This window comes from Meleagris gallopavo, chromosome Z, assembly GCF_000146605.3.
Source record: "Meleagris gallopavo isolate NT-WF06-2002-E0010 breed Aviagen turkey brand Nicholas breeding stock chromosome Z, Turkey_5.1, whole genome shotgun sequence".
NCBI classification, from domain to species: Eukaryota; Metazoa; Chordata; class Aves; order Galliformes; family Phasianidae; genus Meleagris; species Meleagris gallopavo.
In genome coordinates this window covers 16,093,251-16,105,223 of record NC_015041.2, presented here as the reverse complement: position 1 = coordinate 16,105,223, position 11,973 = coordinate 16,093,251, and the positions used below count along the sequence as shown (strand labels likewise).

The window sequence follows — 11,973 nt, the reverse complement described above, 5'->3', positions numbered from 1 at the left end:
CAGCGCCTCAGATCGCGCCCAGCAGGTTGGAAATCTCATTGCCATTGCGAGTCAAATCATTTTTCGATTAGTTAAATGAAAAATTGAAAAACTAAATATGCAAAATTGGGCTTAAAGTCGTAAGGAAGGATGCTGGCGAGCGCTTTCAGAGCCTACGCTCGATTCCGTAATTATTTTTATTAGCAGCTTCCTCTACTCGATTCAAGTACTGTAGGAATGCAACTGACGGCCAGCTGAAGGCACGGGGCAGACCACGGGGTTCTGAATGGCACTGCGGACATGTGCGCACTCCCAAAAATAAAATTATTAGAAAGCAAAAATAACTGAGAAAATGGGAAAGTAGAGAGATGCATGAAAATTCTACCCTCAAAAAAACAAAACTTCAGACAGCGTTACAATCTCATTTACCCAACGGTCAGTTCTCATCAGGCTGCCCCAGCTCCAGTTTCCAAGAGCAGAGGTGGAGCATTTCAGTGCCCATCACAACTCCGTGTTGCAATCTTCTTCCTCATCCTTCAAATTGTTCAAACTCTTGACCAGAGCTGCAGGCAGGGTGTGGGAGCATAACCTGTACACCTTAGGGCTCGTGGTGCTGAGTGCTTCAAAAATAATAATATCACAAGAGTTCTAATCAAAGGATTATATTTGAGACCCAAAGAGACATACGATCCTATGAGATGATGGTTAGTGGTAATTAGGAAATCAACCCTGAAGCACTCAGAGGCAATAAAGCACTGTCATTGTGCCCTGGCAATGTGCACTAGAGGCACTACTAATGATCTGAAATGATCTTTCGATTCGTTCAGGTGAGTTATGGCTGAAGTCTTCACTCTGCACAGCATCCTCTGGCTCCACAGCCTGTTACACACTGCAGGTGCCAGGAGAGCGCTGTGACAATCAGCAGGAGACTACAGATCCACCTGTATCGACTGTCACTAATAGGTTTCAGTTTGAGATGCTCATTTGTGAGCCTCCTATTTCCTCCTTGGGACTATATCCACATCAATATCAGTATCCACAACAAAACTCTTGATAGCCATTGGGAGAACAGCCTTCAAACAGTAGTGGAAAATGGGTTTGATTCTTGTCTCTTTTTGTTCCATAGCAGAACACATAATGCCAGTGCGACTTCACATGCAAGCAGATGTCCTGATACATCAATGGCAAAACTCAAACCAGGTTTCTCCTCTTTCAACACGTCAGCCTGCATGTTGTTTCAGTGAAGTCTGCAAGACCATTCCTCAAAGCTGAAGATGAGTTTAACAGAATTATTTGTAAGTCTGTGGATACAGCAGTGTGAATGTTGGTATTTCTGCCATACTCAGTGTAGCTGTACCAGCTGGCTCTCCTGCTATGGGCAGATGTTATACCACCAGATGCATGATTCTACCAATACAGCCAGTCATGGTTCTATGAGGAATAATCAAACTGTACTGATAGAACCCGTATGTATTTCTTCACCAATGAAGAAATCCTGGTGTAAGCATAGTCACAGTTGGTCATGAAGAGCAAGAGGAAAGACAGATGATCACCAGACAGGTAAATTTATCAGCAACATTTTTAGCAATTTCTGTAATAAAATATGTTATTTAATTTTCTGAAGTCAAATTGTACCTGGAAGTATGTATAGCACAGAAGAGGGTACAGCCTCAGAATAGTCATCAGGCCAATATGGTTTTGCACCTGAGAACACTTCAAAGCATCAAAGATAATTTGAATGCAGCATGTGCTTTTATTCTGCTTACCACAGCCAAGGGAGGGCTAAGGAACAGAAATCATAAAGGAGTGGGTGATAACTCAGACCACAAATTTAGGAAGAAATCCATTTTACAGACTTGATGACACTGAATTGCAGGCTTGAGGCTCTCCAGTATCTACTTCATTTTCCAGATCCCTGAAACCAGCTGTACCAGGAGACATTCCCTCATAATGCATGGACTGCTCCCTCCAGTGTTTGTCTCTCTTGCCAACAGCTCTCCACTCCATCCCACTGCTTCCTATTAGCATTTCAGATACTGCATCAACCCATGACAAATATTAAAGAGCCACTGCCTAAACTGATGATCGCTTACAGAAAACACATTGTGTGAATTAAAATAACGCAAATAAAAGGAATTTGTAGCTTGGGTTTTTATACAACTTTCCTATTTTTTCGTGTATAAGTATAAATCAGCATTCCAGATCCATCATTACAGCACTGTCGCTTCTGACTATGATACCTCCATGGTTACTCAGAACATCGAAATTAAAACTGCTCTGTGTTACTTGCATTTAGTAAGATCAAACAGATAAAGACCTTCGTGTCATCCAAGCCAAGGGAATCTGCAAAGACTTACACAGAGTGGGAGGCAAATCTGGTGCTGTCTGCACACAAACATAATGCACCGTACTAGCAAAGCATCTTGCTTCAAGCAATAGACATTCAATATCAGACACTAAAAGTTAAAGAATTAAAGACTTAATTTTAGTGAAAACAGTTTCTGAAAGTAGGTAAGCTGAACAGAACCCTTCTGTTGTGGAAACCACTGTAGGTAGTTATGATGACATTTAAGATGTAAATGAAGAGAGAGAGTGATGGAGAGAGAAAAAAAGAAAGAGCAGAATCTCTGTATGAACAATTCTCTTTTGTTGAGCAAACTGACAGAATAATAAAATCATTAAGGTTGAAAAAGACCCCTAAGATCATCAATTCCAGTCATCAACCCATCCCCACCATGCCCACGGACCATGTATGTCAGTGCCACATCTATGTGATTCTTGAATGAGTCCACCACCTGCCTGGGCAGCCTGTGCTACCACCTCACCACTCTTTCTAAGAAAAGATTTCTCCTAATATCCAACCTCAAACTTGGAATGGTAGGCCCAGATTTTAAACATAGACACTTACACATGTTTGTAAACCTAAATGCTAATACAAGCAAAGGATATCTTAACTAATCTGGAATTCTGACAGTGGCTGAGTTTTGAGAACAAAGCTAAGAATTGCTGGTTTTGAATGGCTGAGGTACTTCTGGTAATATGGTGAGTGAAAAAATGCATTTAACACTTCCATTCAAAATTAATATTCTCAATACTATATGTAATTTAAGGTTCAGATTGGTGTAGATCAAACGACATACTCAGAGATAAGTGAAGAGATAGGGAATGTAGGTTAACACCACGATTAGGTATTGTCCTTATTGGTGTGTAAAAGTATTCAGTAAAAACAATGAATCAGAAATCTGCTAGAAATGCTCAGAAATGAAAACAGAAAAAATTGAATTTTCACCGCGTAACAGCCACTCGTACCTAAATACACGTGTACAGGTCTTTTTAATTCTCATTTTAGCTCAATTTAATATGAAAAAAAATTGTTACAAATTTAAAACTAAATCACTTGCTCACAAATTTTATTGCTGGGATGAAATATGAGACCAGAAGTTTAACAGCATATTTTGGCAAGCACTTGAAATGTCTTTGCTTTTAGTTTGCTCTGAGTGTAGAACACAAGATATGAAACAAGATATGAAACAAGATAAGAAAACATGCATTCAAAAACTTGATATGGCAAATAATAAGAAGAAAGCATGAAAATATATTTTGTTAGTTACTATTACATATTTTATTGTCACTCCAATATGTACAAAATAATTAACTTTGTACTAAAAACTCAGTGTGCCAAATACACAATCAATCTCAACCAAAGAATTAGACAGATGGATAAAATAAAATATTAATGTAACAGGTTTAAAACCTTAGTAATACAGATTCGACCCAGGAAGTTTCAGATGCAGTGAGCCTAAGATTTAAAAGCTAGACAGAAAATTTCTGCCTGATATCAGTAGCAAAACCTTGTCCTAATGTGTATTTTTCTCAACAGGAGAGTAAATGAGATTCCAAGCTCAGCAAGAATTTGTCATGACAAACACAGCTCAATGAACAGTGTTTGTTTCCAATATTTAAATATCTTTCAGGTGCATGTCCACAATAGTAAACATGTTAATGAACAAAATAAAAAAAATTTAAGCACGATACAAACATACATAGCAACATCCAGTCATTATTGTTTGCATTAACAGGATGAATGGAAGATTTGTGTTTGAATGAAAGAATTTGTGTCATCTATTTATACTTCTTATCCCTTCAAGGAAAGGAAGGTAAGACAATTTTCCAGTTCAGGATTTCAGTGAGTCTGTTTAGACATATAAGATATTGGGATTTAAACATATTAAATAAACATTATTAGTTGCATCAGAGTATTCATAGCCTCTAACTGTTTAATTTTTCAAGAGTTCCGAGCATCTCAGTGCACTTCAGTACAGCCAGCAAGTGCTAAACATGTCCAAAAATTAAAATATAAGTTTGCTGACTTGTTCTTTTATCAAGAACTTTAATATAAAAACTAGCACTGACTTTGATGGGATCAGATTAAGTCTGTGCAAAGACTTCACTTAAGCTATAGATAACTGAATTCATAATTTGAAGCAATATTGAGGTACATATTTTGAATGATACATATATCATTTTATCTTTCTAAAGATGACTGTTTCTACTTGGAATAATCAAAGTGTTTTAAAAGCCACAACCCAGAGAACATTCTTTTGCTATACTAATTGCAAGGTAAAAATGCTATTAAGAGTCAAGACTTTAAATGAATTATGTATTTCTTTCTTTCTTTTTTTTTTTCCACCTATGGTACAGTCAAAAATAGCCTCACCAGTAACCTTCTCCTTGTGTCAGTAAAAACATCAATTTCTAGTATTGTTTCAAGTAACACTGGGTAGTATTAAACCAAGGGCTTTATAAAACTATTTGTAATGGTTTTCTACATTAAGCAGCAGTATCTTCTTAGCAAATGACCCACCTTTTAGATAGAGGTCAAAAGGGTTCTTCAAATATGCCCTGACTGAATGCTGTCTACATGATATTCATTCTGTTTAAGGATAAAGTCAAACCTTTGCTAAAAATAATAAGCAAGTAAATCACAAGCATATTCAGCTTTTGCTCTGGTTCTTCCAGGAAAGCAAAGCAGCAGCTAACGAATACCACTGTTCTAAATTTCACGAAGCTAGGAACTATTAATCACAAAATACAATTTAGATGAAAAGGAACAAGTTGAAACAATTATAAATAGGACATATGATACTAAATTACTATTTTTCATGCAGTACTTATCTTTACCTTCTTTTTTCTTTTACAAAATCAAAATCCTGTTTTCCCTAAAATACAGCTAGCTCATTTGTGAATTGAGAGCATGTTAGTTTTGACATAAAGAGACCAAATGACCAGTACGATGATATGATCTTGCACGTAATTAAACTTGAACAAATCTCATGTTTTGATGTAGGTTCATTTCACTGCAATACATGCTTCTATTTTTTCTTTTTTTTTTTTAATCAGTGTGTAGGCCAACTTAACATTCTATTTCCCTCAATTTTTAATGACTAAATTCACTTCAGAAATTTTCACATACTATTAAAGTGAACACAACAACTTTCTGCAAGTTTTACCCAAGTTCAACACACAAATTATTGTGTTTTTTTAACAAAAGTGTAGTTACCACAGATGCTACTTTCAGGAAACTTTCCCAACATAGGTATAATTTCTTTCCATAGACTAACCTGATAAAGAAATTGTATGTACAAACACCTGTCAGTATCTTCTCATCTATCTTTGCTGGTGTAATCAATAGAATAATTTCTCCCTACCCATAAATACATACATACATACAACACAGACATGGACTACTGTAAGATTTGTTTGGTAGAAGCCTGGATACTGTCATATATATCAAACACGGTGGGATTTAATTCACAGTTCAAAGGTCTTCAGAGTTTTGTGATGTGATCCCCAGAAAGAATGATGCAGCTGGCTCAGCTTTTGCAATTCCTTTCCTTTACTACCAGTCATCCTTGGAGAGAGGAAATTGCACCACATACAACCAACCTAAGATTCACCTGCGTGTATTTTTAAGAGAGATTTGAAGCATTTCAGTTGAATGAAATGCCCCAGCAAAGCTGAAATATTCTAATGCTAAATGCAAAAGCTTAACGAGAGTAAAATCTACCACTTTTTCAGCTGATCTTTTGTCTCTATTTGGCCATTCTGTGATTCGGTGGTTCTCCTGTCACTTGCATGGTTCTCTCATCTTAAATGTTTAAAAAAAGTACAAGGAGATTGATGGTGTGAAAGACTGGGAAACAAAGTCAAGCACAACTGAAATATTTTCCCAGACTTCTCTTCCTGAGTATCTAATGCTCTTTTCTAGATCCCACTGAACAAGCTTCACAGACTTTTCTTTTGCTCCTTCAGAATTGGAAATTAAAAGATTTCTGTCTGGACATCAGACCAGCATAAGCAATACTCACACTCTTACACAGTGGCATTTTTGCATCCCACTGTCAGAAACTCCTGGTACAGTAAAAAAGGGGAGAATGAGTCAGAATGTTGAACTGCTGAAACGCAAACTTCAATCTACAGAGATTACGCTATTGCTTTCCATGAACGTTTTCTTGGTTCGGTTTTCACTTCTGCCATTAATCATGCATCAGGCTTTGGCTGGATTTTTCAACCTTTCCGTACCTTAATTCACACATTTGCAGAATACAATTACTTGTTTATTTTTGTGAATTTTTTTGAAAGATAGTGATGCTGTTTCTCATAAATTTGCAAATTATTATCTCTTGTCTTAAAGGAAATGGGCAAAACACCCTCACAACAAAAGTACTGTGCTTCCTGTTTAGGAAACATTCCTCCTTATTCTTTCCAAAACAAGAATAACTTTGCCAGAATGCCTAGTAGAATTACTTCTATAAATAAAATCAAGTTTTCTGCAAATATTGTTAAAATTATGGTGTCTGTTATGGCTTTGCTTAAAATATTCTGGGAATACACTGAAAAAAACAAAATGTGTTATTTCTTCCTGTAATGTGACAAATCTGCTGATGCTATGGAATGAAAATCAGCAAGGTGCAATATTGTAATTAGCAAGAATTGTTTTTGTCATGCTTTTAATTGTTTACAACTTAATCACATCCTTACCTTCCCCTTAAAAAGCTCCTCCTTGCCCAGCGGTAAGACATTTAGGGGAAGTACTTAGTCATGTTTTCTACACGTAGCTGGCTAACATTTGTTTTCAGTTAGATCACAAGTGAAGTCATATGCCAGCATGCATACATGTTGGGCTAACCAGAAAATCAGAAAGCTGCCTTATTAAGAAGGTTGGCTTTCTTGGGGAGATCAAGGCCCTTGGGATGCATGAGGCTCATCGCTGTGCTCATCCCCCCATGGAGAGTTAAGAATCTCATCAAAGATCCTTGGAGAAGATGGGACAGATTTTTCCGTTTGGGGCAATCCCAGATACATGAACAGACTAGGAGAAGAACTCATTAAGAGCAGTGCTGCCAGGACTTGGGGGGCCACCTGCTAGATGAAAAGCTGGACATGAGCCAGCAGTGTCTACCTGTAGCCTGGAAGACCAACTACATCCTGGGTTTTATAAAAAAAAATATGCATGGTCAGCAGGGTGAGGGAGAGGACTTTCCCACTCTGCTCTGCCCTCATATGGCCCCACCTGGAGTACGGCATCCAGGGCTGGGGCCCCAGCACAGGAAAGCTGGTGGAGTGGCCCCATGGTGATGATCAGAGGGCAGGAGCACGTTTCCTGTGAAGAAAGGCGGAGAGAGCTGGGCTTGTTCAGCCTGGAGAATAGAAGGGTCCAGAGAGACCTCACTGCGCCTTCCAATATTTGAGTGGAGCTAATAAACAGGAGGGAGACTGACTTTTTATGTGGTCTGATAGTGATAGGACAAGAGGGAACGATTTTAAACTAAAAGTATGGATATTTAGAGTAGACGTTTGCAGAAAATTCTTTACTCATACTGCGGTACAGGATACCCAGAGAAGCTGTGGATGCCCCATCTTGGAAGGTGTTCGAAGCCAGACTGGATGGGGCCCTGGGCTGCCTGAGCTGGTGGCGGCAGCCCTGCCTGAGGCACCACATAGTGCCAGTCTTAGAAAAGGACGGTGAGAAGCTCCATAAGCACTGCTGCTCACCCTGCAGTATTGGTAAACCATGCAAGGGGAAAAAGAAGAAGAGGTTGATGGGTCCTGCAGTCAAGGCCAGATAGGAGCAAAGAGGGGCAAGATAAAGGGAAATGCAGAAAAGCGCACTTAGTTCAAGTTTGGGGCAGACAAGCAGAGATGAAATAGTTTCTAAACAAATTCTAGGTTCAAAGGATAATGACAGTCAGCAAGAGAATGAAGTAAGTTATCAAGAAAGAGATGATTTAAGTCCCACAGCAGGACAAACATGGAGGAGGGCTCTAAGGATTGTAAAGACGCCTTTGAGCAGACCAGTAATGGTAAGAGTGTTATTTTCAGTGGCAGATTTATAAGCATGGAAAGAATTGGCAGGAGAGTACATAGAGAATCCAGATAAGCTAGATAAGGTGATGGACACTGTCATTAGAACTCAAGATTGGAGTGATTTGCTGTTATTGAATATGCTGCTGACATCTGAGGAAAGAAATAGTTTTGGTAAAGGCAAAGGAAGAAGAAGAAAGAATCTGTGCTCAGAGAGCAGACCAAAGAGCACTGGACAGTCATTTTCTCTCAGCTGATCCTAAGTGGTACTCAAATAATCAGCCAATGAGAATTACTAACCAAATATCAGAGATTGATCTCGTTCAGGGTGAGGCATACTATCCCTAAATATGTCTAAATTGTATCAAGTGGTGCAGGACAGGAATGAGATCCCATCAGTCTTTCTCAGTAGATTCCCCACGCTATCCCTTTAGTTGGACTAACATAGGCAGAGGGCTTTGGGATTTTGTTGTTTTGTTTGTTTGTTTTTCTAATCGTTTCTATTATTTTCCCCAAATGCCCCATTTTGCAACCTTTCCCTGGCCAGGTGTGGCTGGAGGATCCCATTCGGCACCCTGTGTCCGTGCCGGTCATATATTTTAGAATTAATATATCAATAACAATGCTGGTTTTTAATTTTTATAATTTTTTTATAATATACTTCGGAAATACACTGATATGAACATGGAAAAAGGAAGAGATATGGTGCAACCAGCATCTATTTCTGTGGGGCAGTGGAATTCAGATATTAGGTGTAAATTAAAGAAAATATGAGAGGATTCTCAATCTTTGAGTAAGTTACTGGAAGCTGCATGCAAGGTATATAATAAAGAGAGGAAAATAAAAGTAAGATCAGGAGGGAAAATTATAGTGATAACTTTATCACAAAAGATGGAGGGATGATGACCACAAGGAAATATGTGAGAGAATAAGCAGGGACAACCATTGAGACAGCACTTAAAAAGGGATTAGTGTGCTAGATGCAGAAATTGGGATCACTGGGAAAGGAACTACCCACTAAATCAGCAAATAGAGCAGCAGACATGAAGATGTTTCACGGGGCTTCCAAGCCAGGCAGAAAAAATACTGACTTCTGATGAAGATTGAAGGGGGCTGGGGATGGATTTGAAGTTAACCCCAAAGAGCACCTGGGTACTGGAAGGATGGGGAAAGCAGATTTAAAATTTCTTATAGATACAGGAGCAATGTACTCACTTAATAATACTTGTAAAGGGCATTTAATTAATCAGAGAGCCACAGTTGTTAATGATGCCAATCTTTCAACTTTCAACTTCTAAAATTCAGAATCAGAGAGAGGTTATTGGCTCATCAGTTTTTGAATATGCCTGAATGCTCTGTGCTGGTTTTAGGTAGAGTTATACTAAGTAAAATAAATGCTCAAATTACATTTTAGATGGAAAAATTCAAGTACATATTCCTGAGGATAAGGCCACGGAAGCCCAGGTCATTGTGTTGCAGGAATCATCTCTGGAATTTGAAATAACTGAAGAGGTAGAGAACACGGTAATGTGGGCTGCAGGAGCCCCCAGACAAACAAGGAAGGCCAAGCCAGTCACTATACATCTGAAGCCAAAAGCCTGACTGGTAAGAAAAAAACATTTGAACTGTTTGTGCATGAAAGGCTGCACATTGCCCTAGGGGTCCTGGCACAGAGATTAGAACCTTGGAAGAGACCAGTACGGTACTTTTTAAAGCAACTTGGTAACATCAGCAAAGGATGGCCATCATGTGTTAGGGAAGTGGCAGCCACTGACCTACTGTTGATACAGGAAGCTGGAAGCTGACTCTAGGAGAAAAGACAACAGTATTTGTGCCACACATGGTGACAGCTGTCCTGAAAAAAGGAGGCCATTGGTTGTCCCCCAGCAGAACACTGAAATACCAAGCTATCTGACTGCAAAAAGAAGACTTGGAACTGAAAGCTACTAACATTTTGAATTCTGCAGTATTCTTAGCAGTGAGCGCAGAGGAAGGGGACTGGGAACACGACTGCCACCAAACTGTTGAGCAGGTCTTTTCCAGATGAATTTACCAAGACTATAACCGTAAAGTATTAAACTTTCCTTCTTTATGTTGGGAACACACACAGTGAATCTGATGTAGCCCATCTCTTGTTCATAGTTCATTTTAACCTGACAAATCCCTAATCTGCAAATAAAACTTCGGAAGAAAGGAAAGACAGGTCACAGGATGAGGCTGGACCTGCTTTTGTCTGTGTACAACTTTTTCAGGAAACTGACAACAATTTCCTAACAGTAAGGCTTTTCTGTTGTCATTTTTTGTTGCAAACATCATTCCCACTAGTACATCAAGAGTAGATGTGCCTACACCTTGGGCTGTTGTGTAGTTCAGATATCAGGAGATACTTGAGTTGTTTATATAATTGAATTGGAGGAGACTCAGCAGTGTAGCATGTGACGTAAGTTAATTCACACTGTTTCTGGGAGCAACAGGTGCCAGCAGAATAAATAAAACCACACAGAATTGCACTACTTAAATACTTATATTAGTTTGGGATCTTTGCAGTCTGCAAGACCAGCTCTCGCTGCTCTGGTCTGTCAGTCATAAGCAATAGGACATATTCGTTTCCCAGTGCTAAGTCTTGTTTTGCTTGTGATGGCAGTTGGTGAGTGATCTCCGTGTCCTTATTTCAACTCTTGAGCCCTTTTTCCATTGTTTTTTCTCCCCTGTTCCTTTGAGAAGAGGGAGTAAGAGAGCCAGGCGGTGGAGCTCAGCATCTCATCAGTGATAAACTGCACAGTCCTTTTCAGCGCCCAGTGTGGGACTCAGTTTGAGATTAGGATGATAACTGGGAGAGGAAATTGGCAAAACATGGACTGGACACTGAGAATTAAACAGTTCTAAAGAACTTATCATCTAAGAGTTGAACATTTGTCGCTTCTTTGGTGAAAAGACATGGGCTAGAGTTTGTGATCTTACAGTGATTTTGGTGTGGGGAATTCTTTTTTGTTGACGTGAGTGAAAGTTGTGATGAATCTTTTAATGATAATTCTTAAACAATCTTACCACAAGGCTAAGGGTGGAATATATTGGGTACATGGCAAGGTTTTAGTGGTGTGGGGCTGCAGGGGGGCCTCTATGAGTAGGAGGTTCACTTCAGGGCCTCCTGTGTGCTCAGGATGGGACCGAGACCTGGAGCTCCCCTGTAGCCCTCAGACAGACTCAGTATTGGTGCGGCAGGCACTGTCCTGGCTGGTAGCAGAGATGTGTAATTCCAAAGTTAAAACATTTGTCTCTGCAGTTGGGGATCTACAGTCAAGCTGAGGGTGGTCAGATTCCCACTTCTTGTGTAACAGGACAAAACATATCACTAAGAATGGAGTAGATATGTCTTTGCACATATAATACATCGACTTTTAAACAGGGAAAACTCACTGCACAGTAAATCTCGTTGTATCTTTTTAAGTCTCGCCACGCAATCAACGAGAGCACGGCGTGGAGGCTCCGATGCCTTGCTTCCTAATTCGAGAACGTTGAACAGAAAATGCAAGAATAACCACTCATCCTCCGTTGGGCCGAACACGGAGACAGCGGCAGGTAACGCAGCCGGGTACCTAACGGGAAAAAAAGCCGGGGCGGCTCTCGGGT

General features: G+C 39.5%; 1 protein-coding gene across 7 annotated transcripts in view; it reads left to right on the top strand.

The window, feature by feature from the left end:
* The window catches only part of MIER3 (MIER family member 3), a 35,402-nt gene that overhangs the window by 278 nt on the left and 23,151 nt on the right, over positions 1-11,973 (top strand). For 4 of the 7 annotated variants that reach the window (XM_010725438.3, XM_019610403.2, XM_019610398.2 and 1 more), the window contains exons 2-4: positions 1,106-1,539; positions 4,059-4,136; positions 11,792-11,922. The gene's annotated coding sequence lies outside the window, so the exon portion shown is untranslated. Of the gene's footprint in view, positions 26-1,105; positions 1,540-4,058; positions 4,137-11,791; positions 11,923-11,973 lie in introns of all 7 variants that reach the window. The other 3 variants (XM_019610401.2, XM_019610400.2, XM_019610402.2) reach the window with 3 other exon arrangements.